The sequence below is a fragment of the Mustela lutreola genome, chromosome 7, assembly GCF_030435805.1.
Source record: "Mustela lutreola isolate mMusLut2 chromosome 7, mMusLut2.pri, whole genome shotgun sequence".
Taxonomy (NCBI): Eukaryota; Metazoa; Chordata; class Mammalia; order Carnivora; family Mustelidae; genus Mustela; species Mustela lutreola.
Window position 1 is genome coordinate 12488257 of NC_081296.1, and position 22828 is coordinate 12511084.

The window sequence follows — 22828 nt, forward strand, 5'->3', positions numbered from 1 at the left end:
TAGTGGCAAGGAAGAAAAAATGTAGTATTTATTCAGTGAAGAAATCTACCAATACTTTGACCAGGTAATCAAAGTAATCTCCCAATAAAGACAGATGAACACTGTGCGCCTCTGGAAGGCATACTCTGAGAAGGACACAACAGGACCTACATAGTACTCTGGCCAAGAATGCGTCTAGACACAAGGGAACATCAGAAAAATAAAAATAAGAAATACTCTTTTGAAGAAACGAAGGGATTACTGTATTCTTCCAAACTGTCAATGCCATGAAAGATACAGAAAGGCTGCAGATGTGTGCCAGGCTGAAAACGGCTAAGAGCCAACGACAACCAAAAGTGGTATCTAATCCTACCGTGTGATTAGTTGACCCCTGAGCAACGTGGGGGGTGGGGGCACCTGCTCCAGTCAAAAACCCAAAGAACTGTGGATGCCCCGAAAGCTTAACTACTTCTATGAGACCCACCAGAGAGGACTTTTTACTGCCGTGTGCAATTCCCTGGAGAGCCCGGCTGCTAGTGTGGTGATGGGATGGTGTGCCTCAGGCGCCCCTCAGGTGGAGTTTTAGGCAGATACTGGCAACAGCTGAGCTTAAGGCCAGAGCACCCAAAGTGGCTATGAAACTCTGCTACAGTTAATTTCATTCCACTATGATTTGATATTCATTTTCATGTTCATTTACGTTTCTCTTGACTGAAAACGGTGCCATGTACAGACTCTAGGTGTTTGTGTTAACTTTTTATAACAGACTTGTGCACGTGTTATGGTAGTAAATGATAAAATAGACTAGGATCGACAACATGGTACACATTCATGACATACCCAATTTCTTAATTTTTCAGTATTTCTAGGCTACATTTGTTCGTCTATTGTTTTATTTTTTTAATTATAGCAAATCTCTAGAAAACTTCCCAATATATTTAATGAAAAAGAAATCCATGTCTGCCTGGACTCAAGCCGTTCAAGGGTCAGCCATCCGTATTTCTTGTCCCTGCATGAAGCCTGTGGACAGCAAGAACTCCATCCTTGTCTGTACTTCACACAGCGCCGATCCAGCACAAGGAGTTTCTAAACAACCACACGAATGAATAAAGGTGGCAGAGATCAGCTCATGGAGAACGTTAATGGCAAACCAAATGATTCATACTTGGCCTGGGTAGGCAAGAAGAAAAATAGAGCCCTCTGTGCTCTGGACTGAAAGAAAACTCTGGGGAGAGGGGTAGAGGGTGATGTGTTAACAGCACAAATGTTCATGAAAGGTTTTTTATCCCACAGCAGAGTCCTCAAGAAGGAAAAAGAACAGAGGCGAGGAAACCACGTGGGGAAAACATTAAAAAAAACATGACTTAAGGAAGCAAAAAGAGCTTAAAATCGCTATGGTAGCAGTAACACGATCTGAAAAGAAATATATGTGAGAAAAGCATTCTGTTGAAAGTAATTTGATGAAATACGGCGGCTGCCTGGCTGGGCGCTGGACAAAGAGAGGAAGACAGTAAACATGAAAAGAGGTAAAAATGTGGGGGTGGGCTAGGGGAATGATTTGTGAAAAAGAGGGCGATACGCTTTAAATGTCAAGTTTCACATATCAGCAGGGTGCAAAGTAGATAACACACATCCAGCAGGTGGCAAGCAGATGAGGCTGTCAGAGGAGGTCTGGGCTGGCGAGGCGGACCTGAGAGTCAGCCGGCACCCTTGAACACAGGCGCACTGTGTCACAGAGAGCCAAGGCCTCAGCCCTGGTGCTTCTGCACAGGAGGGCAGGAAGAGGAAACTGATCCAGAGAAACAGAACAAACAAGAAAGGCCAGCCAGAGAAAAGGCGAAATCAGAGTAGGGTGGATCAAAAAGAAGCACGAAGGGCACTGAGAGAAGCAAGGACCGGCCATGCAACAAGAAAAGGAACGAATGTCAAGCAATCCTCAGGGTGGGCAACGGAGGACAGACTGGGAGACCGAAGCACCGCGAACTCAGGAGCTGCTTCCAGCCTGCGTGAAACCCCAGCCGTAAATGGGCCTCTGCACAACGTACCACTCATCTATCTTTCCCTGTGCCTCAAAATCCAGAAACAGGATCCAAACTCCAGTGCCACCAAGAAAGATGATGAGACCTACCATATTGCTTTTTGTTAATGGCAGCGGCGGACTGGGCCCTCTGCAGTGAAAAACTTAGAACGTGCATTTCCTCGAGTCCTCCGAGGAGCTCAGTTGATAAACTAAAACAAATATCATTTCCCAGCTTCATGATACAATTCATTTCCACCAGCTAAAATGTTTCAGGTTTCTATTTTAACCATCTTGTTGTTCATGATACCCTCAGTAACTACAAAAGCCTTTGAAGATGATATAATCTAGGCAAAATACAACTGTTAATCTACACTCATTTGGCAGATAGCTAGGCTGAATGACAGTTAATGGACTTTCAAATAACGTACTGCTATCAAATATACAAAGGACTGTTAGCCATTAATATTAGGATTATTTCTGAAATATGAATATCTGAAAATATGAATATTATATTAGACATTAATGCTGGTATGTAAATGAGCCTTGAAATGTTTGAAAATATTTTATTATTTTAAAAATTCCCTTTAGAGGTGCCCGGGTGGCTCAGTTGGTTAAATGTCAGACTCGATCTCAGCCCAGGTCTTGATTTTAGGTCGTGAGCTCGCAGCCTCAGGTTGGGCTCCACACTGAGTGTGAAGCCTACATAAAGACAAAAATTTTAAAAACCTCCCTTTAGCATATATATACACTTTTGTGTTTTACCACTAGTATAAAATTTCTGTTCCAGTTCATCACGCAGATAAGTGAATTAGTACAAACATAATTAATACGAATTTGTTTGTTACCTTGCTTTCTGTTCTGTTCTCATAAGCACAGCCCAAAGTCATTCATCCATTCATGCTAAACAAGCACGCAGGGACTTCTGTTCAACATATTTTGTCTCTGTTATAAACCAGGTTCTAGAGTTATAAATACTTCCTGGTGTCTGTCCTCCAGAAGCCTAGACAGACATACCCAAAGACAGAATGCTGTACGATAAGTGATATAATTGGTGTCTCTAGGGGCAGAGGAAATGGATGCCCCAACTCTGCCTTGAAGGGAATGATCAAGAAAGCTCCTATGGAGATATGGCTATGTCCAATGCTGCTCAAGGCTCAACATAGACCATCTTTTGCAGGAACATATATTCCGAAAGCGAAGCCATTTAAGAAGAAACTGGTAGATGTAGTTCATCTCTTTGTACATTCAACATCCCTTCAAAGGGCCTGATACACAGAAAGTGCTCTATCGATGTTTGTGGGTTGAACCACAAATATTCGTCCTTCTTTAAAAAAAAAAAAAAAACCCAAAACTTAAAATGTTACAAATAAGCAAAAATACTAAGCTTGTTTTGCTCAGCCCTTTCTTCAGTTAACTAAACACCAGCTTGGCACTTGGGAGAGGTACTACAGCAGATACTGAGACAACACAGCTCTTGCTCTCTTGGGGCTCAACATCTTTTTAAGGAAGAAAGAAACACAAAATGCAACGATTACAGCTCTGTAAGATGCAGTGCAGGACAAGCAAGGACCAGATACTGCAGGAAGCAGAGGCGGCTCTGGATGCTATGCTCAGCTGAGTCAGGGGAGGAAGGCTTCCCACGGAGCCATCTCAAACCCTGGCCACTGCAAGGAGCCACAGTGAGAATCCTCTCTTGCCTGACTCCATACTCTTGTTTGGAAGAGATGACAGCTGCAACAAGTGGACAGGGATGATGTGTAGGAGGAGGTGAAAGAGGCTACAAACGAAATCCGAAATCATTCAGGAAGCAGTGGTCAGATCTGAGAGCTTCTAAGCACTGAATACAATGAAGCTAACAAAATAACATATATCAGCAGAGCTCAAAGAAAGACTGGTCTTGTATTTCCATCCTTGGAAGCAACCTGAAGTGCTCTCTGTACACTGGCCTCTGTACACTGGAATTCACTCAAAAGGAAAACACCACAAACTTTAATTATAGGAGGACACATGAGTTACATTCGTGCTGCTTACTTTACTAGAGTGTTCTAGGTAAACAAGAGGCACATTTATACGGCAGAGTCATGGCAAAGTAGTACCCAAGCATCTCTAAGATAAGAATGAACATAAAGGTTTGATGCTGCCATCAAGCTAGAAAATAGGAGGCATGCAGAAGAAAAAAATATATATATATACCAAACCCTAATCACTGGACAGTGTAATTTCATTGGTTTTTTAATATCTCCTCATAGTAACTCATACTGTTTTCTGGGCAACTGACACCATTACAAAACAGAGCGAGAAAGCATGTGCCTACACATGCACACACCTTCAGTTTTCTTGTGCATTCACCTTTCTTAAATGAAACATGCTACTCTAACAGTGAAGTAGGAAAAATATGGGCTCAGCAGTAAGATCAGAGTTGGCCACTTCATAGCTACGGACCTGACAGATAAACAGGAGGAGCCCATTTTGCTTGTCAGCCAAAGGACAACAGTATCAAACATGTGCCAAGTACTCTTAAGAAGTAAGAAATAAACATGAAGTAGACAAGGCTCCTGGCCTCACAGAGTTTACACTTCAGCAGGAGGGGCAAACCTATTATAAAAAGGAACATCAGGGGAAAGTTCCATTACAAAGACAGGACAGAATAGAGGGTTCAAGTGTGTGTGAAGCAGGGGTGAGCGGCTGTTTCGAAGAGGGCGGTCAGGGAGGGCTACTACGGGAAGTCCCATCTCAGGGGGAGCCTGAAAGAAGAGGCAAGTTTCTCGTGTTCCAGGTCAAGAGAATGACAAGTGTCAGGCAGGTGTAAAATCGACCCGTACAAGGAACAGCAGAAGAGGCCCGTCTGGAGCAGCCAGGAAATAAGCCCTGGATGGGAGACGAGGGTGGAGTTTGGATTTACTTCCTCTGTGTGATGTTAAGTCACTGGAAGGTTTTGAAAAGAGTGAAGTCATCTTGATTCATGTTTTATTTATTTTTTTTTATTTTTTTTATTTATTTATTTGACAGAGAGAGAGATCACAAGTAGGCAGTAGGCAGAGAGGCAGGCAGAGAGAGAGGAGGAAGCAGGCTTCCCGCTGAGCAGAGAGCCCGATGCGGGGCTCGATCCCAGGACCCTGGGATCATGACCTGAGCTGAAGGCAGAGGCTTAACCCACTGAGCCACCCAGGCGCCCCTTGATTCATGTTTTAAAAGAATCACTATGGTTCCCTCTCCTTGGAATGACTTCACCCTTTGTCTGCCTGGTCAATTCCTGCACGTTTTACACAAACACGGTCCAGCAGAGGAGTCACGTGCCATAGTTTCTGCAAAGGGAACACACAAGCAGAAGACAGGACATGAGTGCCATGGGTTTCAGCCTTTGTACTCCAGAGACCAAGGAGAAGCATGGAAGGTTAACAACATTACTGCCCTGCGAACTTTCTTACACACGGTTGGAAGATCAAATAAGATAATGACAAGCAACTTTTATACAGCATTAATGATCATTACTCTTCAAGTGTCCTCTCATTAGTAAGGTCCTCCCTGACCATCTTCAAGAATATGAACTCCTCTGCTACAGCTCTCCTTGTCCATCTTGACTTTTTTCCTCATAGCACTTTTTACAATCTGGCATATTTATTTATTTGCAAATATCCACAATGTATATTTATGTGTACATAAGTGTGTGTGCGTTTGTATAAATTCATACATACATATTTATATATTTCCCTGATTCCTCCCTAACTATTCTGTAAGCTTCATGAGGCCAGGAAGCATATTTATTTTATTCAATACAACATCATTACCTAAAAGTGTAAACGGTTGCTTTAAGTGCTCAGTAAATGTTGGATGAAATGAATTCCTAACTGGATTCTCTTCCTATAAACAATCTGTCTCTTTTCAATTCACTTAAACACTTAATAACAAATGGATGAGAAATTAAAGATCTAAAATCTAATGATCTAGCTATGTCAACTTTTTAGGGCAGAGATCCTTAAAAATAAACCAACAAGAAAAACATGTAAAAAAAAAAATTCACTAAAAACAGAACTAAGGCTCAAAAGGACCAGTGACAAGAAAAGAACACAGTGGCATCATCCCTATTTATTTAACCAAGGGGCTTTACCCTTATCTCTCTTAAGTGGAAAAATATTCAGATATTCTCCATTCCCCTCATAAGAAAGCCTACATTCCAGACTGGACAGCAAAGCTATCTGTTTATAAAACTGTTTATAAAGCTTTCCTTAAAAGGTGCCCCAAAGTACCTCAAGGAACATAAACAGAAATCCACTGAGAAATGTATTGGCTTTTGGCGTAAACTAAATTCATTCCATATACATGGAATGAAATCTGACTGATATCAGTCCTAGAAAATATTTAACAATTTTATTTGACATTCAAACTTAATTTTTGTTTCCACCAGACTAACCTTTTGCTAGATTAAAGGTATGGGTCAGTGAAATCCCTATAACCTGCCTTCTTCATCTTTAATCGCACAACTTATAGTCCAGCCAAAAGCATCCCCCTTTCCAATGCGAACACAAAACTATTATTTTAAATACTACTGCTACTACTACTACTACTAACAAAAATTCATACTGTTTTCCAGCTTCGTAATTTCGCAACACTAAGATACATACAAATTCTTAAAGGTTTCCAAGCACTGCCTTTTTGGTTCATTAACACAACACCAGTAGATGGCGCTCAATAAACCTGATGAGCTCTTGGTTGAGTTCTTGGTATGGAGTGGTTTTAGAGACTATTCTCCCCAATGGGGAAGAATCTGGAAACTTCAGCTAGGAAAGGAATCAAATTACAGAAAATTTTGTACGGTTTCCTTAATGGCAAGTGTTCCTTAAAACAGAATTTTTGAAAACTTTAAGAGTAAACGAGCTTTTTGTTTCAATGTACAAACCCAGGCCTCTCCATATATTCTTGTTAATAAGCAAAACTAAATTGGTCAGAGGGTGTTGGCTGGTGGCTTAAAAAAGAACGAAGGAAAAATACCCTCTCCCTCCCACAAATGTTTCACAACTCTCTGGAACAGCTAGAATAATCAGGCCAACACTTAAAGAGACAGTCTCCCTCTTGCTGACAAGACCAGCGATCTGGTTAAAATAAAGAGAATGTAAGGATTTTTATTAATTCTTGAGGGAGATTTACTGAAGGAACTGAATGCAGAGGATCGGATAAATCGGTCTCTCTAGCTCCCCACCCCTCCTTCCCCCTCTCCCTCTCCCCATCCCACAGAGCAGACGACTGAAGTGGGGAGAGACATTCTATAACTTAAATCTACCAGCCTGACTTCTGCCCTCACCCACCCTGCACACTTACTCATCTAGTGTCCTTGATTACTCCTCAGTCAGTTCTCTTGGTTTTCCTCTGAAGTCAACCAAGAAATTGGGTCTCCAGGTTTCTAGGCCAGCCCAGCACCCAAAAGAAGGCACAGAAGTCTACCAACTACAATCTGATCAGGTTACTGACCCAAAACTCATAGATGGCCAACAGGATCACATCCGAACTCCTGAGCATTGTCTCTTCAGTTCCTGGCACACAAGGCCTTCCATGACCTAGCCCTTGCCTCCCTCTCCAGCCTGCTCTGACTTCAGAACCTCTCCTCAAACCCTCACTTGGATCATACCAAACCACTGGCAGGTCAAGAAGACACAGCTGAAGCCTCACTCTTACTGCCTATGTCACTATTTGGCCCTGTGGCTCCCTTTACCTGTCATATCCTCCTGTCGTCATCTGATCATTACAGCCAGATGATTACAATAAAGCATAAAACAAGAAAGACAAACGCCTTTCTTTCCTGAACAGATACCTGGTCTCCTTTCCCGATCTAACCCAGCATGCCTCACCCACTACATGCAGATCAAGATCTCCTCCAACTCCCTGAGCCTGCCCCGTGTGAACAATGGGACATGTGCGTGGACAATGCCTAGGGAGGAGAACCCAGCAGGTCAAGTGCAACCACACCTGGTCAGATCTTATTCCTAACCCAGGACACAACAAACCATGACACCATGGGGAGATATTCAAAGTTGGCAAGTGGGTCACATGTCAACTACACCAAGATAAAGAGGCGAAGCTCCAATGCAGGATGGGAGGCACTGCTTTGGGAGGCAAGACCACAGGCTTTGCAATCACATGAAAGGAAGACCAGCTTCACTTGTTATGAGCTTTGTGATTCTTTTAGGGACTACCTCAAATCCTTTTGGGAACTGTTAGACTGTAAATTCTGTGAGGACTGAAGTGTATCTATTACGTTCACATATCTGAAGAGCATGACATAGTGGTAATGACTTTTCATCAAATGCTAATTATACGCCAGCACTGCTTTAATGTCTCACACTGATTAGGATTATCATTTAACCCCTCAACAACCATATAAAGTAAATGTCAGTATTTTAAGAAGGTATGCTATGTGTGTAGCATGCAATGGGTACAAAATAAATGTTCCCATTCATTGCCAATAAAAATATCCCATACTTCAGAATCTGTACATATTTACCTTCCTTTACAGCCTCTGCTGGTAAGACATTATTTCTCAGGGAAAGCCAAATAAATAAGGTTATAAATTTTATTATTTTTTGTTTTATTTAATTATGGGTGAAAAATTTTAATTAGATGGCAAAATTGGCTTTATGGAACCTACCCTCTAAGAAGTCCTAACGGAACACAGAAAGAGTAAAAAACTTGGATTAGTTTTAAAGATAAATTATAAAGATTTCTTAAAGCTGGTTAAGCCTTTCAAGTGATAAATTAATAGTTATATGAGGACTAAACAATCCACTGTACTTAAAAAACATAAAGATGGCGAGAAGAAACATTCTATCATTTCAGATGATAGCAACATTTTCCTTATCCAACATTACTGGTAAAGCCATCTCACATAAATATCCAATTTTTTTAAGTTCTCCTTTTGAATTGTCAAAATTTTAAAAAAATAAGTTTTATGACTATCTAAGGTGCCTTACCCATTTCCCAGCCTTCTTAAATATAGACAGGGAAGGGCGGAAATATCGTCTGAGCAACTACGATATGCGCTAAGACCTTTATATGTGGGACGACAATATTGAACTGTTGAAGAAGAAATGATACATGTGACACATCTCAAAGTACCTAGTACTTAGTAAGTACTTAAGAAGTTCTAGATGAGCACGGGGTGACGCATGGAAGGAATTACTGCAGCGCTGTACCACACTCCTCTGAAACCAATACAACACTGAACATTAACTCCACTGGGATTTAAAATTTGTTCAAGTGCTAGGTATTGCTGTCATTTTAAAAATCACATTTATCCTCCTGAAACCCTATAATGCAGGTATTACCCTGCTGAATTTTGCAGATGAAGAATCTAAGGCTTCCACAGCTGCTTAGTACCAGAGCAGAAATTTAAAACCCACGTCTACTCGCCTCCTACTAGTCATGTTTCTCTACGAGGACTTTCAAAGTGATGTCTCAGGACCAGCAAGCATCACCCAGAAACTTACTGGAAATGCACATTTTTGGCCCTGCCCCAAATGCAGTAAATGGGAAACCCTGGGGCTGTGGCCCAGCGAAGTGACTCTCCTGGTTGCACAAGTGTGAGAACCACAGGCCCACTGCACTACACTCAGCTGGAGCAGTTACCACAGGAGGTCTAGGGTCTGTCCCCGGAGGGTTTCCCTTCTTCCCAGCTCATTCCACTTTTCTGTGTCTCATTCCATCTCCATGACCCATCAACACCCTGACTTTACAGGTGCTCGGCAACAGCCTGCTTCCCACACCCGCAGGGGAACAGCCGACCTGGCAGTGACACACTGATGCTGGGAGCCCAGGCCCGGTAAGAACTCCAGCTCTATCACTTACCAGCCACAGGACCTCAGCACGTGACTGCAGTTCTCTACCCTACTACTTCACCTCTAGGACACAGAAAGCGATACTTATCTCACGAGGCTGTCAGGGTGATTAAAGGAGAAAATGAACGCAGGAGACAGAGTGCAAGGACTAAGTGCTAGAAGGTGTTCAATATGTGGAATGTCTGGGGCGCCTGGGTGGCTCAGTGGGTTAAGCCGCTGCCTTCGGCTCAGGTCATGATCTCAGGGTCCTGGGATCGAGTCCCGCATCGGGCTCTCTGCTCAGCAAGGAGCCTGCTTCCTCCTCTCTCTCTCTCTCTCTGCCTGCCTCTCAGTGTACTTGTAATTTCTCTCTGTCAAATAAATAAATAAAATCTTTAAAAAAAAAAAAAAAAAAATATGTGGAATGTCTGATGATGACCATTTTCATATAACATGCGTATCTGCCGCCCTCCGCTGCACACGCACCTATGTTGTGACCAACGATGCATCACCACAACCCCAACCCAACAGCAAGACTGGGGCTAGAATCTCACTACACATTTTTTTTTTTAAGATTTTATTTATTTGACAGAGAGAGAGGTCACAAGTAGGCAGAGAGGCAGGCAGAGGGAGGGGGAAGCGGGCTCCTTGCTTAGCAGAGAGCCCGGTTGGGGGTGGGGGGGGGGGCTTGATCCCAGGACCCTGAGCAGAAGGCAGAGGCTTAACCTACTGAGCCACCTAGGCGCCACTCACTCACTATACTGTTTCTTAAAACACGCATCTTAGTCTCAGAGTCAAGAAGATCCACTTCTAATTCTCTGATTTAGTAAGCTATGAATGACATATAATCATACCAACAGACGTGGCTAAGTTAAAATAACCATGGAGATCTGGAAAATGGGAGATGTGGGGAGGAAAGATACTGACCAAGAGAAATATCCACTGTAGTAGCTTCTTAACATTATGCTGCCCGGGACCCCTGAACCACACAAGACAGGATGAACTACTAGGCAGTGTTGCCAAAACCCAATAAGCTTTACTCAAAAGCAGAGTGTTCAGGAATGCAGGAGGTGACCAAGAGGGAATTCATAGTCATGCGGGTAAGTTAAGATCACCCCTGGCCTCTAACTAGTTCAGGAAGATGACAGGAATGGTAGAAAATAAGCCCACAATCAGATTACTGGCTCCCATGGACCAAAAAAGGAATGTACCAATGCCTTAGCAGTAAGATAAAACTCACATTTCCTTCTGTGGACACAACAAAGAGACAGCTGAGAATTCCCCCCAGCTGCCAGATGCTCTGTATATCACACGGGGTCAGCAGATAATCCAAACACAGAGCTCTGCGGAGGGCTCCAAGGATGCACAAGGCCAATGGCTCCTTCTAGATTTCACAAGGAGTAAACCAACGAACGAACAAAAATCCTGGGAGTCCAGGTGATGTTGCAAGGATAAAGACCCTTAGTTGCAATCCCCACACGGAAGGGAACTACCAGAATCCTCGGTGAAAGACTATGTAGTCATGAGAAAAGGCAGGGAAGATGCATATCACCTGTCTGGCAATTAATCAAAAAAATCAGTGTACCTTTCAGGACAATGTAGCTTCTACAACTCTGCTGATATAAATATAATCCTAGTATTCTGACGGGACAGAGCTATTTATGGATTTCTGAATTACACCTTCAGTGGGCTGACTTTATAAATCCACCTAACAGCCTCATCTCAGATGGCAGAACAAACTCCAAAGACAGCAATAAAAACCTTCAGTCTCATAATGAATGGACTAGCACTTCAAAATATAAAGCTTGCTGTTTCTCAGATCCCAACTATAAAACAAGAAAACATTTTCTTCTAACTCACAGATTTAATTCAAGCCAATAAATGGGGCTAGCCTAGAAAGAGGCAAACACAAGAAGGTTCCAAGTAAACAGCCCATACACAACACAGAAGTATTAAATTATGGGGGTTGAGATTTTTCACCAAGTGTCAGTACCATATTCTCCTAGAGGCCCCATCTCAGTGACACTTCTGTCACTGGTTCTAGGTCACAAAGCTCCCTGGGGTGGTTTTAGCTCTTGACTGATGATCTACAGTGATTTTCCTTTTGAGGTCATAAATCTTTACCCCCAAAATCCCATCTGGCTAAGGACACATTTATAACCATCCATGCATGGGGCAAAACTCTTTCCCAAACAGCTTTAATTCTATTTAACCAAATGCACCGAGAACTCAGAATGTGCAAGGTACTGTGACAGAAGCTGAAGTTAAAATGAGAGCAAAAAAACCACAATTTAAATTTAATCTCTGTGGGGCGCCTGGGTGGCTCAGTGGTTAAGCCGCTGCCTTCGGCTCAGGTCATGATCTCAGGGTCCTGGGATCGAGTCCCACATCGGGCTCTCTGCTCAGCAGGGAGCCTGCTTCCTCCTCTCTCTCTCTCTGCCGGCCTCTCTGCCTACTTGTGATTTCTCTCTGTCAAATAAATAAATAAAATCTAAAAAAAAAAAAAAATAAATAAAAAAAATAAATTTAATCTCTGCCCTCAAGATGCACACAGTAAAGGAGAAAAGGCATGTAAACAGAAGCATACTCTTAAGTGTTTGAGGTGTTTTATGAAAAAGTCTGTACGGAGTGGCTGGGGCATGCACGCAGGAGTGGCGAACTCCACAGGCAGGTGAAGGTTCAGGAAAGGTTCCACTGAGACAAGAGACAGGAAATGAATCCTGAAAGATGAATACCTTTCCTCATGTGTGTGTTGGGAGTGGTGGAGGGGGTTATTGTATTTCTGAGAGGAAGAGATGCAAAAACTATTCTTGCATGGCTGAAGGCCTAGCAGAGAGAGGGAAGTGGTTTCCGCAAACCATCACTGACTCAGCGCAAAGCATCACCGACTCAGCAGGGGTCCACAGCTCGGGAGTTTTGTTTATTTATTATTTATTTATTTATTTATTTAGGGAGTTTTAAACTCCCAGAGGCTGACTTCAAAATAGTTTTAATTTACACTGGCCAAAAGTCGGGTGCAGAAGAAGCCTGTCTACACCTCATTCCAAAACCCAGGCACTCTAGCTTTGCACAGTGGCAGTATCGTAGCCAATGAGGTTTATCTGAGGCGCGATTATTGCTAATTGAAAACTTTTCCCAAAACCCAGGCACTCTAAGCAGTTCCATTTGCATCATGACCTGTTCTGCTAACAAGCTACAAGGTAGATCTGGCTTTAATTATCCACAACCACACAAGGAAGAACTCACAGGAAATCCAAATTATATAAAAATATTGTCGGGCGCCTGGGTGGCTCAGTGGGTTAAACTGCTGCCTTCGGCTCAGGTCATGATCTCAGGGTCCTGGGATCGAGTCCCGCATCGGGCTCTCTGCTCAGCAGGGAGCCTGCTTCCTCCTCTCTCTCTCTGCCTGCCTCTCTGCCTACTTGTGATCTCTCTCTGTCAAATAAATAAATAAAATCTTTAAAAAAAAAATATTGTCAAAAACAATGTGGAGCATTAACTCCCTTAACTGAAAATCACTACTACCTCCCTCAAAGATAACCAGCCCTGTGCGCAAAGTACACAGTCAATAATCTAGCAATAATTTACTAGCAATAATTGACTTAGGAATCTACCACAGATCTGCCCCCTTTTTTTTTTTTTAAGATTTTATTTATTTATTTGACAGAGGGAGATCACAAGTAGGCAGAGAGGCAGGCAGAGAGAGAGAGGAGGAAGCAGGCTCCCCGCTGAGCAGAGAGCCCGATGCGGGACTCGATCCCAGGACCCTGAGATCATGACCTGAGCCAAAGGCAGCGGCTTAACCCACTGAGCCACCCAGGTGCCCCAGATCTGCCCTTTTGAAAGGGCATGTCACTTCCCATACACCTTCACAGTCAGCCACTGCTGATGGAATCTATCCAAGCAGCCTCAATGCATAAGAATGGGGCTTTTAAAACTCTCCAGTTTGTTTATTTGGTTCATGCTTAAACTTTGGGGTACATCCATTTAATGGGAACGTTTATAAGAAAATGGTTTGGTGGCCCAATCCCCATACATCCTAAGTGTATCTCAGTGGGTCTGGGGTAGGGCCTGAAAATTTGCATCTCTAACAAAGCCCCAGTGATGCTCATTCTTCTGGCTAGGGACCACACTCGGAAAACCAGTGCGCTAGAACAATCCAGTTGGAAGTCAGTCCAAGTCACCCCATGTACTAGTGACTGCTGTGAACAAACAATCAGGAGAGGATCTAGGTCTTAAATTTGGCAAAAAGATGACAAGCCGAGTTCAATGCTGACGGCAACCACTAAACGCAGAAGGTGATAGAAGCACCAGGCTTCAAGCAAGGTCAAGAGACGGCAGTATCAAGGTCAAGAGAAGGTCGTATCAACTGAGACGGAAGCCGTCCTTACTTGTACATATCAGATAAAGGGTGACAGTTTTGAGTCTGAATCCCTGCTTCACCTCCCCCTAGCTATGTTCCTTCATCGATCATACGGGCCTCACGAGGGTGAGAAGATAGCGTATGTGAGTCATCTTAATGGCAGGTCCTCAGTCAACGGTAGTTCCGCCTTCCCTTTCCACGCACATCAGGGAGAGAGCTGACAGCACAAGCGTATGTGCCAAAGACGCAAGAGGAAGCCACACAGTAGAATGTATATTTGCTTTTGCCAAAAGAGAGATGGTTCTTTTTTTTTTTTTTAGGTTTGTTTCTTTATTTGAAGTGGGGGAGGAGGAGAAGGAGAGGGGAAGACAGAGCCTCAAGCAGACTCCCCGCTGATCATGGAGCCAGAGGCAGGGCTCGATCTCAAAACCCTGAGATCATGACCTGAACCAAAATCAAGAGTCCGACGCTCAACCAATGGAGCCAGCCTGGTGCCCCAAAATAGGTCTCTTCAAAAACCACCTCTATTTAAAGTTTCCCTCTCTCACCTGTGACATGTGCTTGCATCACCCCGCTTTATTCTCACTCCCACCCCTAAGCTTGCTGCACAGACGTGCTCTCCCTTGGGCTTCCAGGGCAGCTCATGCTGAACGTGCCTCCCTCCCTGCTGCTGCACCATTGGCCCTGGCCTCTCACACTGACACCCTCGACAGTCACAACATCCGTGGCACTATCAGACCAAACCCAGACGTTCTTCCCAGACCAACTTAGCCAGTCTCACTTTCTTTCTTTTTCTTTTTTTCTTTTAAAGATTTTATTTATTTGTCAGAGAGCAAGCACCGGCAGACAGAGAGGCAGGCAGAGGCAGAGGCAGAATCAGGCTCCCTGCTGAGCAAGGAGCCCGATGCGGGACTCGATCCCAGGACATTGGGATCATGACCTGAGCCGAAGGCAGCTGCTTAACCCACTGAGCCACCCAGGCGTCCTGCCAGTCTCACGTTCCATCCGGTGTGTAGGCCCGGTGAAGCGACAGGCCTACCCACCTGACAGCACCTCCTTGCCTCCCTCTCCCCCAACTCCAACCTCTCTCCCCATCAGTGTTCTTTGGGCACTGTGGGCACCGTGCCACTGTCTGCCTGGTCAGAGGACCTCCAGCCACTCTCCACCCTGTTACATAAAATCCCACATCCCCTGTACCAGGGCTGGCCGAGAGGATGTTCTGCCACGACAGCCATGTGTGATGACTGGGCACTCTGCAGTGGAGGAACTGAATTTTAAGTTTTATTTCATTTGTATTAACTTAAGCAGCTGCATGCAGCTGGTGACTACTGTAGTGACCAGAGTGGTTGTACAGAAGCCCACCTCCAGGTCCTCCCCCACGTGCGAACAGTGCTCCCCGGTCAAGCCAGGTGCCCCACCGCCCCTGACAACCCAGGTCCATGCCTCCCTTCGCACCTGCTATTTCCTTCTCTCCCTCTGCTCTTCCCTCTCTCCAGGTTGCCCATCTTTCCCAAAGGCTTCCCAACACTTTCCGCCAACCTCTTACTCTCCGTGAACCCCACTGCTGAGAGAACTCCTCCAACACCCACACAGGCAGCGCGCCTGTGCGGTCAGGCTCACGCACCAGGGCGCCTGTGAAAGCACCTGTCCCTCCATTCCCTAACAGGTAATTCACAAACACTTGTTGAATGCATTAAAAGTACAGCGCCTTATGTTTTGGTCTTCTCTGGACAGCAAGACCTTTCCTCACTAGAACCACATGGAAATTTACTCATCTGGATGCTTCAGAAACACCACGTGACTGTAAAGGCATCCTGCAGGCAGGCCCTGAAAAGCCTCGTCCTTTGCATGTATCTTCATCCCTCTGAAACTGCCACGGGAAAATAAAAAAATGCTACCCACAAATGCACGGCTTACTGACTGCCAAGCCAGCTTCTGCAGACTGACGAAAAAGCCCAACAGAAGGAAACTAAAGTTCTTGCTCTGGGACACCATCAAAAGCTGGACCGAGGAACACTTGACTTCCTTATTTCTTCTGGCGCTGGGGACAAAGTGCCGTTACATAACCGGAGTCCTCAGATCTGGCTGCAAAAGGCCACCAGTCTACAAAACGCTGGAGCAAAACCATCAGACGCGTATTGTTAAGGCGAAAGCAGGTAATTCATTTAAGAGATCAGAGGGCTGATAAAGTTCTCTTTGTAGGAGCAAAAGGGAACTTAACAGCCAAGCAGGGGCCAAAGCCAGGTTATTTCAACTCCGGCTCTGGAAACACACATGGCAGAAAGAACTGATAAAGTGTTTACCGCACAGGCCCTCTGCCCTACAACAAGCCACCTGAGAACACTGGGCTGTAGCCACCTAAATTCTGTGGCGCTTAAAATTGTGATTATTTATGCAAACTAAACTTACTCGAGAATAAATCGTTATAATTGATAACACTTTTAAAACCTCTTCTAAGCACATCCCCTTCCCACAGGCTCCCACCCCCCACTCCCGCCACCCACCCCGTCTTCTCGAGCTTTGGGCTGAGCGCAGCTCTGATCAGCACACACAGAGCACACTAACCCACCTCACAGAGTCCACGGCCTCACCAAGGCTGGAAACCGAAGTCCAGAGTCAACAAGGGTCCAATGTCGTGGCAGGAAATCACTCCAATAAGATTTCCTCAAGATCCAAATGTGAGTCAAATGGGTATGTTCTTTTGATCTCCTGTAGTTAGATGGGCTCTGGAGTCACTTCACCCACCACAGCTGTGCACCCTTAGCAAGCCAGTCACAACTCTGATCCTCACTTCCCTGGCCCTAAAGTGCAAATACTGACCAAATCTTACATGTGTCTTGTAAGGAGCAACATGGTTAAAAGAAATGGTCCCTAACAGAAATGGTTCTGATCATTTCATATGACTCTGTTTTGTACATTTTAAGTGACGAGAGGCAGCCAGTGCCAAAGATATTCTTTCCAGTGATGTTCCTCTATTGTCAGGATGCTTTTGCCTCCACCCAGAAGGAGTAATATGCAAAACCATCGAGTGCTCGAAAAAAAGGAGAGAGCAAGGAGGACATAATAAACCAGATCTGTCTGGGTTCTGGACATTCATTTTGTAATTAGAATGGCTCTTCCCCTTGAAAATCTAATAAATGTGGGTTTTATCCCAAACATAAGGGGTAAGATGACAATTATCCCATATCTAGCCTCAGAGCACGCCTTGGAGCACAATTTACATCTCACATCTGAGTATGTCTTTGGTTTTAAAAAGTATTTCATTTATACAAGGAAAATGCCTTTTGGCTTTCTTGATGGAGACCTAGCGAGGTGTTTAAGACCACAGAAAGCCAAGTTTATGGTCGAAGAATCTGATAAATGCACCCCAAGTTGTCCCTCTTTTGTGTGTGTGTGTGTTTTTTTAAGATTTCATTTATTTATTTATTTGACACAGAGAGAGAGAGAGAGATCATAAGTAGGCAGAGAGGCAGGCAGAGAGAGCAGGGGAAGCAGGCTCCCTGCTGAGCAGAGAGGGGGACCCTGAGATCATGACCTGAGCCAAAGGCAGAGGCTTAACCCACTGAGCCACCCAGGCGCCCCTCCTTTTGTGTTCTTATAGTCATTTTTGTCTGTGAATTATCATCCAAATGAACCTCCTTGGTCAGGGTTAGCTGCGGCCATCTGTTGTGCACCATCCCGAGCCACAAAGCATCTGATGGCCACGACCACACTTCAAAACCAGTAACGGAAGTTGTTCTAATACAGACTGGCACTGAACTGCCGCAGGACGCATGCCTTAGAAGACAAACGCCTTCCTGCTGCTCCAGGGCCTTGGCCTTCCTCTCACTGGTCTGGGGCTGAGAAGTCACCCACTCACCCATCCTCTTGGGGAAGCTCTAAGTATAAAGGTAAGGACGTAAGTACCCGATCAAGTAATTCATTGGGATGGTTATTACTGATGCTCCTCTATCAAAAGGTATAATACACATTTTTATTTTAAGTACTATTTTGTCCAATTAAGGGAGATTTCAAGTAGTAACTATAAATTCTTCTCCAGTAGGTCTACAGCCCATAAGGCATTCTAACCCTTATGGGTTCACTCCAAAAAAGGAACTCAATGCTATCTTTTCAAATACTCCTCTCTTCGGGGGTATAGCTCAGTGGTAGAGCATTGGACTGCAAATACTCCTCTCTTCTTCCAGCCCTCCCATTGCTACCTTTTTTTTTCTTACTAAGCCCACTTACACCAAATCTTGTACTTTGACTTAGCTACACATGTACTTTGAATCTGAAGTTCAAACCAACTGACCTGACCTGCCTTTAGCACATGGGACAGGCTAATTAATTCTAGTTTCTGCCATCTGACCAGATCTATCAAAACCCCCATGAAACTTCAGGCAGACCCTGCAATCTCTCTGTGGCCCAGTTTTCTTCACTCTTTCAGACGAAGGGGCTCAATCACCCCTAAAATACAATGAGTCATCAAATTTTTCCCAGTCCTGACCTCTCCCACAAAGTTCATTCCCTCACACAGAGCTGACTAGGGGACACTCACTGGGGTTCATCAGCACAACTTTTGCTCCAGAAAAGTAAGGGGACAGGAGAAAAAGCAGGGAACTTTCACTGGCACGGAAAGTATGGATTCATCCAGGTCTCCTTATTCTTGACATTGGACACCCATACCCATTGTCTCCTAGTACCCTGCAGAGCGTAAGGCCTGACCTCATCAGATCTCTTCCAGAACAAGTCTAGGGCCTGAGATAAGAGGCATCCAAAGACCTTTCCTCCTCCTCCCTCGGAAATGTAAAAACCCTGCTTCCTTTTCAGCTGTTAGTCTGGGGGAGGATTTGTTTACTGTCGCTAATGTCCAGTTGCTTGGTTGCTAGGTCCGGTAGTGCTTAGTGTGCGGGGGTGGAGGTAGGGCCTATTTTGTTTGTTTTATAAATACCAACTTTTGCTTCATGTGCCTGGCTTTTTCTTTTGTCATCTGACAGCATCCCTCATCCCCTACCTCTTCTGGGAAAAGCCTATGCTTTTATCTTGACAGTGAGAAGGGCTCTGGAGCTAAAGGGTACATGTTTGTAAAAAAATATTAGCAGTCACATGGTTTGCTGTATGTAGTCTGCTGTAAACAGGCAGCTCAGACCGTACGTCCCCTAAGGATTAGAGATCACAATTCAGGACTCAAGAGATACAGGGACTATTTCTAGTATGCCTTGTCAATGTGCTAAATGACTGAGTAAAGTCACATTTCAAAGAAGACATCTTTAGAATAACACTCTATCAGACATTCTTCACCTGTACACACTTTGCAGAGACGCAGTGCAGACTTCCTCACAACTGCAAGGGAAGTTACACGTGTACCGTAACAACACCGTTAAACATGTTTATTTCTTTGTTTAACACACCTTCAATCACAAAAATGGCATCACTAACTATTCAGGATCCTTGTAAGGTAAATCAGTAATGAAACCTGTGAAATAATGAGCAACTTTAAGACAATTTTTCTATCAAAATGAAGCAAATTTTACTAAAATTTTAGTAGTTTCATCTAAATTGTATTTCATTCAGGGCGCCTGGGTGGCTCAGTGGGTTAAGCCGCTGCCTTCGGCTCGGGTCATGATCTCAGGGTCCTGGGATCGAGTCCCGCATCGGGCTCTCTGCTCAGCAGGGAGCCTGCTTCCTCCTCTCTCTCTCTGCCTGCCTCTCTGCCTACTTGTGATCTCTGCCTGTCAAATAAATAAAATCTTTAAAAAAAATAAATAAATAAATTGTATTTCATTCACTTGCTCAACAAGTGTTCACTGAATGTTTGCTGTGTTCTATGTGAAACATGCTTGGCACAGCGTAGATGAGAATTTCATTTATTTAAAAACCATGTGTATATCCTTGAGGGCAGAGACAATGCTCTTCAAACAGAGTGAGCTGTTTAATTAATTACTCACAGTTAAGCTCTCTGCTAACATGAGCCCTTCTACCTACATTCAAGGGCACACCTTGCAAAGAACAAGGGTGCCCATTTTACAAAAATCCCATATGCAAAAAGCATTTCCAAGCCAGGAACAGTATTAGAGGGGAGAAGTAAGCAATTACACCATCTTCTTTTAAAAATGCCCAATCCTGCAGAACAGATAAAAGTTTAACTATGCAAATTCAACACCAGCCCAACCGAGGGATCAAAGTTAATATCTCCTAAATCAAACAGGAATGTGCCATGTGTCGTCCTTTGATATGCCAAAGGACATCTTTTAAGTAGTATCCCAGCCAAAATTAAGGAGAAAAACAATATATAAACCCCAACTGCTCCAAAACAACTGACTTATACACTTCCAAAATGTCAATATCACAAAAGACAGAGAGGCAGAGGAACTGTTCCTGATTAAGAGACTAAAGAGAAATAAATAAATACAGTGTGTAATCCTGGATTAGATCCTGAACCGGGAAGGGCAGGGGAAGGGAGAGGCAAGCAGGAGGATGCTATAAAGGACATTATTGGGATGACTGGAGAAATTTGGATATGGACTTACATTACATAAGAGTATTACATCAATGTTACAATTCCTGTTTTTGTTAATTGCACTGTGGTTATGAAAGAGAATGTCCTAGTTCTTAGGAAATATATGCTGAAATATTTAGGGGGGAATAGGGCAGGATGTCTACAACTTTCAAACAATTCAACAAATACGTAACAGAGAGAATGGTAAGTAAATGTGACTAAATGGTGTTAGTAAGAGAGAAGTAGAGATAAAGTGGCATTTCTTGTAACCTTCCTGTAAATCTTAACTTAAATAAAATATTTAAAAATTTTACAAATACGTGAAATTGAATTTTAATTTGGGGTTACTTTGAAGAAAAACAGGCTTTACTTGTACAAGTCTCTATCATATTAAGTGCTGTGGTATTTGTGTTTTTTGTTCCATAAAACAGCTTGGTCTGCAGAAGAAGGAAAACGGGTCAGAGAATCACAATTTCTGGGTAAAGCCCTACTTTTCACACTTAATAGATGAGCCATCTTGAGCTTCTGTTTCCTTAATATGATGAGGGTCACAACAGTAGCTTCTTCCACTCTCACAAGGTTGCTGTAACAACCAAATGGCATAATATATATGCAAGTGCTCTGAAAACTAGAAGGACTATACCAATGGGGGCTCTTGTTTTGAAGCTGTTATCTGGAAAGGTTATAAAGGCGTATGCAAAAGAGAGTCCCACCAGCAGGGGAAGTATTCACAGAAAACCACAGAGTGAATGGACTACTTTTAAATCATATCATACCTCTTATTTAGGTTCACAAGTGGACTAACATAACAAGTGATTTGGAAACGTTGCTTTTTCTCCCATGAAGCAATTTAGTCAAGAAGGAGGGAAAAAAACAGGCACAATTTTTTTTTATTATTATTACACGCTCCTCTGATAAGTGAGAGCCAAATCTGCTACAGAAAACATTCCTCAACTCAAATATATCCAACTTACATCTAAAATGTGGATCTTAAAAGATGACTAAAATGTTCTCAAACTCTGTCTCCAAAACACTGTGCTTAAACCACCCAAGGCCAGCTTCTCCAAGCGTCAGGATAAATCACTGATCCCTAAGAGGTCTGACTTGACCCCCCGCCATAGGAGGCGCTGCGGTCTTCAGAGCACGCTCAGAGATGGGTGCTGGGGCCCACAGTCCGTGAAATCCTCCGTCAGGCTTTCCCCTCATTTCCTCCCTCAGTCGCTGACCTCCTCCAGAAGGAAGGACTGTGCCTACACCCACAGGGTTCTCTCGGAGCCTCAGCCACTGTCCTTTCTATTCCTCAAATCTATCAGGCCAGCCTTCACTTTAGATCCTGGACACCTGTTGTACACCTGTTCCCCTGGGCTAGAACACCATGCCAACATCTTTGCATGGCTGGCTCCTTCCGGTCATTCAAGTCTCAGCTGAAAGATTTATTTTATTTTATTTTATTTGGGGGCAGGGGAAGTGCTGAGGGAAAGGGAAAACTTCCAGCATACGCCCTGCTGAGCACAGAGCCCAATCTGGGACTTGATCCCATGACCCTGAGATCATAACCTGAGCGGAAACCAAGAGCCAGACGCTTAACCAACTGAGACACCCAGGTGCCCCCAGGTCTCAGCTTAAATGGCAAGCCCCTCTGAGCCCCTCCCTGACCATGCAACCTAAAACAGTCCCTACTTGGGCACTATCACATCTTGTTTTATTTATTTTTTAAAGTTTTTCCTCCTGGGGTGCCTGAGTGGCTCAGTCGTTAAAGCATCTGCCTTCAGCTCAGATCATAATGCCAGGGTCTTAGGATGGAGCCTCACATCTCCTGCTCAGCAGAGAGCCTGCTTCTCCCTCTCCCTCTGCTATTCCCCCTACTGTGTGTGTGCTCTGTCAAATAAATAAATAAAGCTTTAAAAAGAAGTTTTTCCTCCTGATGTGTTTTCCTGCTTATGAGGTGTCTTTTTTTTTTTTTTCCTTTTTTCCTTTTTTTGAGTTGTCTGTCTTCTCCTCACTATATCTGAGCAAGGATCTTGAGTGCAGGACCCCTTGTCTTTCATTCACGGCAAAGTATCCAGCACCCAGAACAGCACTTGAAACAAAGCAGGGACCTAAGTGAAAGAATGAATTCCCAGTTCCATGCTCACATCTCCATGAGTCACCAAGATGTCCTTCGACATGTTTGGAGGCTCAAG

At 43.9% G+C, this 22828-nt stretch overlaps 1 protein-coding gene and 1 pseudogene across 10 annotated transcripts in view; one reads left to right on the top strand and one right to left on the bottom strand.

Annotated features, from left to right (window-relative positions):
• The window catches only part of AKAP13 (A-kinase anchoring protein 13), a 324413-nt gene that overhangs the window by 213965 nt on the left and 87620 nt on the right, over positions 1 to 22828 (bottom strand). The window lies entirely within an intron of this gene.
• Positions 12866 to 12948, top strand: LOC131837335 (U4 spliceosomal RNA; annotated as a pseudogene).